Genomic DNA, 13,206 nt, shown 5'->3' on the forward strand with positions numbered 1-13,206 from the left:
ATATACCATGTTCTTGGGTTGGAAGAATCAATATTGTAAAAATGACTATACTACCCAAAGCAATCTACAGATTCAGTGCAATTCCTATCAAATTACCAATGACATTTTTCACAGAAATAGGACAAAAAAATTTTAATTTGTATGGAGATACAAAAGACCCCGAATAGCCAAAGCAATCCTGAGAAAGAAAAATGGAGCTGGAGGAATCAGGCTCCCTGACTTTAGACTCTACTACAAAACTACAGTCATCAAAACAGTATGGTACTGGCACAAAAACAGAAATATAGATCAGGAGAACAGGATAGAAAACCCAGAAATAAACCCACACGCTAATGGCCAATTAATCTATGACAAAGATGGCAAGACTATAAAATGGAGGAAAGACAGTCCCTTCAATAAATGGAGCTGAGGAAACGGGACAGTTACATGTAAAAAAATGAAATTAGAGACTTCCCTGGTGCTGCAGTGGTTAATAATCCGCCTGCCAATACAGGGACATCGGTTCAAGCCCTGGCCCAGGAAGAATCCCACATGCCGCAGAGCAACTAAGCCCATGCACCACAACTACTGAGCCCACATGCTGCAGCTACTGAAGTCTGTGCGCCTAGAGCCCATGCTCCACAACAAGAGAAGCCACTGCAATGAGAAGCCTGTGCACTGAAACAAAGAGTAGCCCCCACTCGCCCCAACTAGAGAAAGCCCACGCACAGCAACAAAGACCCAATGCAGACAAAAATAAAAATAAATAAATAAAATAAAGTATTTTTTAAAAAATGAAATTAGAACATTCTTTGACCCCAGACACAAAAATAAACTCAAAATGTATTAATGACCTAAATGTAAGACTGGATACTATAAAACTATAAGAGGAAAACATAGGCAGAACACTCTTTGACATAAATTGCAGCAATATGTTTTTCGATTTGTCTCCCAGAGTAATGGAAATAAAAACAAAGATTAACAAATGAGACTTAATTAAACTCAAAAGCTTTTGCACAGCAAAGGAAACCATAAACAAAATGAAAAGACAACCCACAGAATGGGAGAAAATATTTGCAAACAATGCGACCAACAAGGGATTAGTCTCCAAAATTTACAAACAGCTTATGCAGCTTAATATCAAAGAACAACAAACAACCCAATCAAAAAATGGGTAGAAGACCCTAAGAAACATTTCTCCAAAGAAGACATACAGATGGCCAAGAAGCACATGAAAAGATGCTCAATGTCGCTAATTATTAGAGAAATGCAAATCAAAGCTACAATGAGATATCACAAAATCTGCAAACAATAAATGCTGGAGAGGGTGTGGAGAATAGGAAACCCTCCTACACTGTTGGTGGGAATGTAAATTGGTACAGCCACTATGGAGAACAGTATGGAGGTTTCTTAAGAAACGAAAAAATTTTAAAAAAAAGAAACTAAAAATAGAGCTACGATATGACACTGCAATCCCACTCTTGGGCATATATCCGGAGAAAAACATGGTTCAAAAGGATACAGGCACCCCAATGTTCATTGCAGCATTGTTTACAATAGCCAAGACATGGAAGCAACCTAAAAAATGTCCATCAACAGATGAATGGATAAAGAAGATGTGGTACATATATATGATGGAATATTACTCAGCCATTAAAAAGAACGAAATAATGCCATTTGCAGCAATATGGATAGACCTGGAGATTATCATACTAAGTTAAGTAAGTCAGACAGAGAAAGACATGTATCATATAATATCACTTATATGTTGAATCTAAAAAAAAAAAGATACAAATGAACTTACTTACAGAACAGAAACAGACTCACAGACTTAGAGAACAAACGTATGGTTACCAGGAGGGAAGGGTGGGGGGGAGGGATAAGCTGGACGTTTGGGATTTACATGTACACACTGCTATATTTAATATAAAATGCCAGGACTTCCCTGGTGGTCCAGTGGTTAAGAATCCACCTTCCAATGCAGGGGACATGGGTTCGATCCCTGGTCAAGGAACTAAGATCCCACATGCTGTGGGGAAACTAAGCCTGTGCACCACAACTACTGAGCCCACATGCCACAACTAGAGAGCCCATGTGCCGCAGTTACAGAGCCCACATTCTCTGGAGCCCACGTGCCACAACTAGAGAGAAGCCCACACCCGACAATAGAAAGAAGCCCACACGCCACAATGAAGAGCCCATGCACCTCAACGAAAAATCCTGTGTACCGCAACTAAGACTTGACACAGCCATAAATAAATAAATAAATAAACAAATAAATAAATAAAATGCCTTTCCATGAAAAAAAATTTTAATAAACTATATTACAAAGATATAGTAATCAGAACAGTATGGTACAGGGGGGGTTCCCTGGTGGCCTAGGGGTTAGGATTCCAGGCTTTCACTGCCATGGTCCGGGTTCAATCCCTGATCAGGGAACTGAGATCCCACAAGCTACACAGTGCAGCCAAAAGCAAAACAAAACAAACAAAAAAACAAAAAAACAGTATGGTATAGGCATAAAAGTAGGCACTCAATGGAACAAAATAGAATGCCCAGAAATAAAGCAACACATATACAGTCATCTAATATTTGACAAAGGCACCAAGAACATACAATTGGGAAAGGACTATCTCTTCAGTAAATGGTGTTGGGAAACTGGTTATCCACATGCAAAAGAATGAAACTAGACCCCTAAACTACACCAAACATCTTGATTTTAAACTATACAACAAAATTTAACTTGAGATGGATTAAACACTTAAATTTAAGACCTGAAACTGTAAAACTCCTAGAGGAAAACATAGAAGGAAAACTCCTTGACATTGGTGTTGGCAATGATATTTTGGAGTATCACACCAAAAGCACAGCAACAAAATAAAAAATGAGTGAAACCACATCAAATTAAAAAGCTTCTGCACAAGAAAGGAACCAATCAGCAAAATGAAAAGGCAACCTACAAAACGGTAAAAAAATATTTGCAAACCATATGTCTGATAAGGGTTCAATATCCAAAATATAAAAGAAACTTATACAACTCAAGAGCAACAAAAAAATGATAATCCAGTTTTAAAATGAGCAAAGGCACAGATGTGGAAAACAAACTTATAGTTACCAGAGGGGAAGTGGGGGAGGGATAAATTAGGAGATTGGGACTGACATATACACACTACTATATGTAAAATAGATAACTAATAAGGACCTACTGTATAGCACAGGGAACTCTTCTCAGTACTCTGTAATGAGCTATGTGGGAAAAGAATCTAAAAAAGAGTGGATATATGTATATGTATAACTGATGCACTTTGCTGTACAGCAGAAAGAAAAAGAAAATATACATACTCCTAGGCTTTCTGTGTAGACAATTATGTTCTGAAAATAATGACAATATTTTTTAAACCTTTCCTTTTGAAAAAATAAAATAAAATGAGCAAATGACCCAAATAGACATTTTTCCAAAGAAGACATACAGATGTCCAACAGGTACAAGAAAAGGTGCTAAACATCACTAATCATCAGGGAAATGCAATTCAAAACCACAATGAACCATAACCTCACACCTGTTAGGATAGATTTTATCAAAAAGATAAGCAATAAGAAGTGTTGATGAGGGGACTTCCCTGGTGGTGCAGTGGTTAAGAATCCACCTGCCAATGCAGGGGACACGGGTTCAAGTCCTGGTCCAGGAAGATCCCACATGCCGTGGAGCAACTAAGCCTGTGTGCCACAACTACTGAGCCTGTGCTCTAGAGCCCATGAGCCACAACTACTGAGCCCACGTGCTACAGCCACTGAAGCCCACATGCTCTAGGGCCCGTGCTCTGCAACAAAGAGAAGCCACTGCAATGAGAAGACCACACACTGCAACAAAGAGTAGCCCCCGCTCGCCACAACTAGAGAAAGCCTGCATGCAGCAACGAAGACCCAACGCAGCCAAAAATAAATAAATCGGAAAAAAAAAAAAAAGTGTTGATGAGGATTTGGAGAAAAGGGAACCCTTGTCATTGTTGGTGTGAATGTAATAATATGCATAATGTACAACCATTATGGAAATAGTATGGAGGTTCCTGAGGTCATGAAAATTATTATAACTACCATATCATCCAGGAATCCCACTTCACAGCGTATATATGAAGGAAATAAACTCAGTATCTCAAAGAGCTTGTCTATTCCCAAGTTTGTTGCAGCATTATTCACAATAGCTAAGATATGGACACAACCAAAGAGTCTGCCAATGGATGAATGGATAAAGAAGATGTATATATACATATATACATATATATGTATATATACATATGTATACACACACACACACACACACACACACACACACACACTAGAATATTATTCAGCCATGAGAAAGAAGGAAATCCGGACATTTGTGAAAACATGAATGAACCTAAAACACATAATGCTAAGTAAAATAAGCCCGATAGAGAAAGATAAGTATTTATGATCTCACTTATACGTGGGATCTAAAAAACAAAACAAAACCCCTCAAAAAGTTGCAATTCATACAAACAGAGAGTAGAATGGTGGTTACCAGTGTCTGGAAATGGGGGAAACGTAGAGATGCTGGTCAAAATGTATAAGCCTTCAGTTATAAGATGAATAAGTTCTGTGGATCTAATGTACATACAGCATAGTGACTTTAGTAAATAATACCACATTGTTTTCTTGAAATTTGCTGAGAGTAAATCCTAAGCATTCTTGCCACAAAAAAGGCAACTATGTAACATGATGGATATGTTAATTAACCTGATTGTGGTAATCATTTCACAAAGTATACATATAGGAAATCATCATGTACGCTTTAAATATATACAGTTTTATTTGTCAATTATATCTCAATAAAGCTGTAGAAAAAAAGTAATGTACCAGGACTTCCCTGGTGGTCCAGTGGATAAGACTCCACGCTCCCAATTCAGGGGGCCCAGGTTCGATCCCTGGTCAGGGAAATAGATCCCACATGCATGCAGCAACTAAGAGTCCGCATGCTGCAACTAAAAAGTCCGCATGCTGCAGCTAAGAAGTCTGCATGCCACAACTATGAGACTGTATGCCGTAACTAAAAGATCCTACATGCCTCAACTAAAGATCCCACATGCCACAGTGAAGATCCTGCATGCTGCAACTAAAACCTGGCACAGCCTTAAAAAATTAAAAATAAATAAATAAATATTTTTTAAGACATCTTAAAAAAAAAGTGATGTACCAGATTAATAGAATGAAGGGGGAAAAAACCACATGACCATTTTGATTGCAGCAGAAAAGGCATTTAACAAAATTCAACGCTGTTTATTTATTTATTTATTTTTAAAAATTACTTATTTATTTATTTATTTTATTTTTGGCTGTGTTGGGTCTTCATTTCTGTGAGAGGGCTTTCTCTAGTTGTGGCAAGCCAGGGCCACTCTTCATCGCGGTGCGCGGGCCTCTTCACTATCGCGGCCTCTCTTGTTGCGGAGCACAGGCTCCAGACACGCAGGCTCAGTTAGTTGTGGCTCACGGGCCCAGTTGCTCCGCGGCATGTGGGATCTTCCCAGACCAGGGCTCGAGCCCGTGTCCCCTGCATTGGCAGGCAGATTCTCAACCACTGCGCCACTAGGGAAGCCCAACACTTTATTTTTTAAAATTCTTTTCCATTATAGTTTATTACAAGATATTGACTATAGTTCCCTGTGCTATACAGTAGGACTTTGTTATTTATCTATTTTATACATAGTAGCTTGCATCTGCCAATCCCAAATCCTAATTTATTCTTCCCCCCAACACATACACTTTCCCCTTTGGTAACCATAAGTTTGTTTTCTATGTCTGTGAGTCTATTTCTGTTTTGTAAATAAGTTCATTTGTATCATATTTTAGATGCCACATATAAGTGATATCTATGATATTTGTCTTTCTGTGTCTGACTTACTTCATTTAGTATGGTAATCTCTAGGTCTATCTATGTTGCTGCAAATGGCATTATTTCATTCTTTTTTATCCTGAATAATATTCCATTGTACATATATACCACATCTTCTTTACTAGCCATCCGTCGATGGACATTTAGGTTGCTTCCATGTCTTCACTATTGTAAATAGTACTGCTATGAACATTAAGGTGCATGTATCTTTTTGAATTAGAGTTTTCTCCGGATATGGTAACTCTATTTTTAGTTTTTTAAGAAACCTCCATACTGCTCTCCATAGTGAATGCACCAATTTACATTCCCACCAGTAGTGTAGGAGGGTTCCCTGTTCTCCACACCCTCTCTAGCATTTATTATTTGCAGACTTTTTAATGATAGCCATTCTGACCAGTGTGAGGTGATACCTCATTGTAGTTTTGATTTGCGTTTCTCTAATAATTAGCAAGGTTGAGCATCTTTTCATTTGCTTATCAGCCATCTGTATGTCTTCTTTGGAGAAATGTCTATTTAGGTCTTCTGTCCATTTTTTGATTGGGCTGTTTGGGGTTTTTTTGTTGTTGAGTTGTATGAGCTGTTTCTATATTTTGGAAATTAAGCCCTTGTCAGTCTCATTGTTTGCAAATGTTTTTTCCCAGTCCGTATGTTGTCTTTTCGTTTTGTTTATGATTTCCTTTGGGGCCCAAAAGCTTATAAATTTGATTAGGTCCCATTTGTTTATTTTTTGCTTTTATTTCTATTGCCTTGGGAGACTGACCTAAGAAAACATTGCTATGATTTATGTCAGAAAATGTTTTGCCTATGTTCTCTTCTAGGAGTTTTATGGTGTCATGTCTTATATTTAAGTCTTTAAGCCATTCTGAGTTTATTGTTGTGTATGGTCAAAACCCTTTCATGATCAAAACAATAACAGAAAACAGCAAGTGTTGGTGTGTTATGGACATTGAGAAATTGGAGCCCTTGCAGGAATGTGATGGGAATGTAAAATGGAACAGCTTCTGTGGAAAGCAGTATTGAGGCTCCTAAACAAATTCAACATGAGATTACCATTTGATCCAGCAATTCCACATCTGGGTATATACACAAAATAATTTGAAGAAGGGACTCAAACAGATATTTGCATACCAATTTTCATAGCATCATTCATCACATATAGCTGAAAGGTGGAAACAATCCAATTGCCCATCCACGGATGAATGGATAAACAAAATGTGGTATATACATACAATGGAATATTATTCACACATAAAAAGGAATGTACTTTTAATATATACTACGTCATGTATTGAACTTGACAACATTATGCTTAATGAAATAAGCCAGACAGGACTTCCCTGGTGGCGCAGTGGTTAAGAATCCACCTGCCAATGCAGGGGACACAGGTTCAATCCCTGGTCTGGAAAGATCCCACATGCCACAGAGCAGCTAAGCCCATGTGCCACAACTACTGAACCTGCGCTCTAGAGCCCACAAGCTGCAACTACTGAGCCTGTGCGCCACAACTACTGAAGCCCGCGGGCTCTAGGGTCCACATGCCGCAACTACCGAGCCCATGTGCTGCAACTACTGAAGCCCACGCGCCTAGAGCCTGTGCTCCGCAACAAGACGCTACCACAATGAGAAGCCCACACACCACAACGAAGAGTAGCCCCTGCTCGCCGCAACTAGAGAAGCCCACACGCAGCAACGAAGACCCAACGCAGCCAAAAATAAATTTAAAAAGAAAAGCCAGACACAAAAAGGAAAATATTGTGTAATACCACTTGTATGAGGTACCTAATGTAGTCAAATTCATAGACACAAAAAGCAGAGCAGTGGTTACCAGGGACTTGGGGGAGGAAAGAGGGAGAATTTTTTTTAATAGATTTACTTTTTTCAAGTTTTATAGAAATGTAATCGACATATAACATTGTATAAATTTACAAAATGATTACAAGTTTAGTTAGTCTCCATCACCCCGCATATTTACAATTTTTTTTTCTTTTTCTTTTTCTTCTTTTTTTTGGCCATGCTGTGCAGCATGTGGGATCTTAGTTCCCCAACCAGGGATCAAACCTGTGCCCCCTGCATAGGGAGCATGAAGTCTTAACCACTGGACTGCCAGGGAAGTCCCTACAGTTTTTTCTTGCAATGAGAAATTTTAAGATCTCTTAGCACCTTTCAAATATACAATACAGTAATGTTAACTATAGTCACCATGATGTAATTACATCCCCTGAACTTATTCATCTTATAACTAGAAGTTTTACCTTTTGACCTCATTCACCCATTTCCCTCATCCCTTACCCCCACCACTGGTAACCACCAATCTGTTCTCAGTTTCTATGACTTCAGTTTTTTTTTAGATTCCACGTATAAGTGATATCAAACAGTATTTGTCTTTCTTTGTCCAAATGCCCTTCTCATTCTACTTGGTCTTTGACCTCTTACACTGGGCATACTCCTCCATCCCCATTGCATTTGTGCAATGGCTCCACCGTTTCACACCAGCTGCCACTGCCATCGCCCCCCAACACACACAGTTGCCCTCCTCACCACTCTTGGACCTAACACCTTGGGTTGGTTGCTGTCACCCCTCCCTATGGATGCCCTCTTTACCCAGCTGGAATTCCAATTCTCCACATTTGACTTCTTCATCCCACTTGAGTCCCACACCCCATGGTCCCTCCTTTTATTGCCCCCTCCCCAATATATGGATACATTCTTCATTCTTGCCAGGCTTCAACACCTTGCTTTGGGCCATTACCACCACTGTCCCCCTCCCCCATGCACAGACTCCGACATCCCACACCATACTGCAGGGATATCCTCCTCCCCTAACTTGTGAAACCACACGTTGAGCTGCTTCGCACCCACAGAGACTTACCTTGCTTGGAACCACCTGATGGCTTTTGGAATGAATTTTGCAGAAACGAAGGGAGGGAAGGAGGGAGGGAGGGAGGGAGGAAGGGTTACTTTCTGTTCGTGGCTAACACTGATTTTTCATTTATGGCATATATAGAATACAATTTTTTTAGTAGTTTATTTTTAGAGCAATTTCAGGTTCACAGAAAATTAAACAGAAGGTACACAGATTTCTCATATATACCTTGTCTCCACAAACTATCAAAAGATGGCAGCAGAATAGTTTATTTGTCATAATCAAGGAACCTACATCGACACGTCATTATCACCTAAAGCCCATAGTTTACATTAGGGCTCATTCTTGGTGTACATTATATGGGCTTTTACAAATGTGTAATGATATGTATCTACCATTATAGTATTGTACAAAATAGTTTCACTGCCCTAAGAATCCTCTGTTCCACCTGTTCATCCCTCCCTCCCCCTTAACCTCTGACAACCACTGTCTCCATTGTTTTGCCTTTTCCAGAATTTCATATAATTGGAATCATACAGTATGTAGCCTTTTCAGATTGGCTTCTTTCACTCAGTAATGCATTTAAGTTTCCTCCACATCTTTTTAGGGCTTGATAGCTCATTTCATTTTAGCGCTGAATGATATTCTATAGTCTGGATGTACCACAGTTTATTTATCCATTTCACCCATTGAAGGACGTCTTGGTTGCTTCCAAATTTAGGCAATTGTGAATTAAGCTTCTATAGACATTGTGTGCACGTATTTGTGTGAAGATAAGGTTTCAAGTTATTCTGACAAATACCAAGGGGCACAATACAGCAAGAATATGTTTAATTTTGTAAGAAACTGTCCAACTGTCTTCCAAAGTGGCTGTAGCATTTTGCATTCCCACCAGCAATGAATAAGAGTTCCTGTTGCTGCACAACTTCACCAGCATTTGTTGTTCTGGATTTTGACTATTCCAATAGTCATATAGTGGCATTTCATTATTTCAGTTTGCATTTCCCTAATGACATACGATGTAGAACATTTTTCCTTATGCTTATTTGACACCTGTATATCTTCTTTGGCAAGGTGTTTTTTCAGGCCTTTTGCCCATTTTTTAATTGAATTGTTCATGTTCTTACTTTTGAATTTGATGAGTTCCTTTTTTCCAGTTTTATTGAGATATAAATGACATTTAAAACTGTATAAGTTTAAATTGTACAATGTAATGATTTGATATATATATTTATTGTGAAATTATGACCACAACAAGTTAAAATATCCATCACCTCACATAGTTACAAAAGTTTTTTTCCTTATGATGAGGACTCTCAAAATCTACTCTCTTAGCAACTCGCAAAAATACAAAACAGTATTGTTAGCTATAGTCATCATTTTCTCTTTTTTTCTAAGCAGCCCTAATCTTTTTTTTTTAATGAATTTATTTATTTTTGGCTGTGTTGGGTCTTCGATGCTGCTTGTGGGCCCTCTCTAGCTGCCGCGAGCGTGGGGCCACTCTTTGCTGCAGTGCGCAGGCCTCTCACCACGATGGCCTCTCCTGTTGCGGAGCACGGGCTCCAGGGTGCACAGGCTTCAGTAGTTGTGGCACGCAGGCTCAGTAGCTGTGGCTCGTGGGCTCTAGAGTGCAGACTTCAGCAGTTGTCGCACATGGGCTTGGTTGCTCCGCAGCATGTGGGATCTTCCCTGACCAGGGCTCGAACCCATGTCCCCTGCATTGGCAGGTGGATTCTTAACCACTGTGCCACCAGGGAAGCCCCTCATTTTCTTATAACTGGAACTTTTGACCACCTTTACCCAATCCCCTCCTCCCCGCCTATACTAATCTGATCTCTGTTTCTATGAGTTGGGTTTTTTTAAGTTTCACACATAAGTGAAATAAAACAAATATTGTATGTCTTTCTCTGTCTGGCTTATTTCAGTTAGCATAATGCCCTCAAGGTCCATCCATGTTGTTGCAAATGACACAATTTCCTTCTTTTTTATGACTTAATAGTATTCCATTGTGTGTATACCATAATTTCTTTAACCAATCATTCATTGATGGACACAGGTTGTTTATTTTTTTAAATGATCTTTTTTTTAATTGAAGTATAGTTGATTTACAATATTGTGTTAGTTTCAGGTGTACAGCAAAGTGATTCAGTTACACATATATATGTATATATCTATATTCCTTTTTTTCTATTCTTTTTTGTTATAGTTTATTACAAGATATTGAATATAGTTCCCTGTGTATACAGTAAATCCTTGTTGTTTATCTATTTTATATATGGTAGTGTGCATCTGTTAGTCCCATACTCCCAATTTATCCTTTCCCCACCCCTTACCCTTTGGTAACCATAAGTTTGTCTTCTATGTCAGTGAGTCTGTTTCTGTTTTGTGTATACATTAATTTGTATTATTTTTTAGATTCCACATATAAGTGATATCATATAGTATTTGTCTTTCTCTGTCTAACTTATTTCACTAAGCATTATATTCTCTAGGTGCATCCGTGTTGCTGCAAATGGCAATATTTCATTCTTTTTATGACTGAGTAATATTCCATTATATGTATATGTATATGTATATGTATACGTATATGTATGTATACCACAACGTCTTAAGCCATCCTCTATTGATGGGCACTTGGGTTGCTTCGATGTCTTGGCTATTGTAAATAGTGCTGCTATGAACATTGGGGATGCATGTATCGTCTCGAATTAAAGTTTTCATTTTTTCCAGATATATATCCAGGAGTGGAATTGCTAGACCATACGGTTGTTCTGTTTTTAGTTTTTTAAGGAACCTCCATGCTGTTCTCAATAGTGGCTGCACCAATTTACATTCCCACCAACAGTGTACAAGGGTTCCCTTTTTTCTACATCCTCTCCAGCATTTATTATTTATAGATTTTTTTGATGATAGCCATTCTAACCAGTGTGAGGTGATACCTCATTCTGTTTTTTTTTAATTTATTTATTATTTCATATTTATTTTTGGTTGCGTTGGGTCTTTGCTGCTGCGCAGGGGCTTTCTCTAGTTGCGGTGAGCGGCAGCGACTCTTCGTTGTGGTGCACGGGCTTCTCATTGCAGTGGCTTCTCTTGTTGCAGATCACGGGCTCTAAGCACGCGGGCTTCAGTTATTGTGGCGTACAGGCTCAGTAGTTGTGGATCGCGGGCTCCAGAGCACAGGCTCAGTAGTTGTGGCACATGGGCTTAGTTGCTCCGCAGCATGTGGGATCTTCCCGGACCTGGGCTCGAACCCATGTCTCCTGCATTGGCAGGCGGATTCTTAACCACTACGCCACCAGGGAAGTCCTCTCATTCTGGTTTTGATTTGCATTTCTCTAATTATTAGTGATGTTGAGCATCTTTTCATGTGCCTGTTAGCCATCTGTATATTTTCTTTGGAAAAAATGTCCATTTAGATCTTCTGCTCATTTTTTGATTGGGTTGTTTGTTTGCTTTGATATTGAGTTGTATGAGTTATTTGTATATTTTGGATATTAATCCCTTGTCGGTCACATCGTTTGCAAATATTTTCCCCCATTCCACAGGTTGTCTTTTCGTTTTGTTGATGGTTCCCTTTGCTGTGCAAAAGCTTTTAAGTTTGAATAGGTCCCATTTGTTTATTTTTGCTTTGGGAGACTGATCTTGGAAAATATTGCTACAATTCATGTCATAGAATTTCACCTATAAATTTCACCTATGTTCTCTTCTATGCATTTTATGGTGTCATGTCTTACATTTAGGTCTTTAAGCCATTTTGAGTTTATTTTTGTATATGGTGTGAGGAAATGTTCTAATTTCATTGATTTGTATGTAGCTGTCCAGCTTTCCCAACACCACTTGTTGAAAAGACTATCCCTTCTTCATTGTATATTCTTGCCTCCTCGTTGTAGATTAATTGACTGTAGGTGCATGGGTTTTTTTCTGGGCTCTCTGTTCTGTTCCATTGATCTATGTGTCTGTTTTTGTGCCAGTATCAGGCTGTTTTAATTACTGTATCTTTGTGGTATAGTCTGAAGTCTGAAGGATTATATATCCAGCTTTCTTCTTTTTTCTCAAGATTGCTTTGGCAATTCTGGGTCTTTTGTGGTTCCACGTGAATTTTAGGATTATTTGTTCTCATTCTGTGAAAAATGTCATGGGTATTTTGATAGAGATTGCATTAAATCTGTAGATTGCTTTGGGTTGTATGGCCATTTTAACAATATTAATTCTTCCAGTCCATTTCTTCTAGGTTGTCCAATTTGTTGGCATATAACTGTTCATAGTATTCTCTTATGATTTTATTGTTGTATCAGTTGTTATTTCTCCTCTTTCATTTCTTATTTTGTTTATTTGGATCCTGTGTCTTTTCTTCTTGGTGAGCCTGGCTAGAGGTTTGTCAATTTTGTTTATCTTCTCAAAAAACCAAATCTTGGTTTTATTGATCTTTTCTATTTTTTTAATCTCTATTTTA

Source organism: Balaenoptera musculus, chromosome 19 (assembly GCF_009873245.2).
Source record: "Balaenoptera musculus isolate JJ_BM4_2016_0621 chromosome 19, mBalMus1.pri.v3, whole genome shotgun sequence".
Lineage (NCBI taxonomy): Eukaryota > Metazoa > Chordata > Mammalia > Artiodactyla > Balaenopteridae > Balaenoptera > Balaenoptera musculus.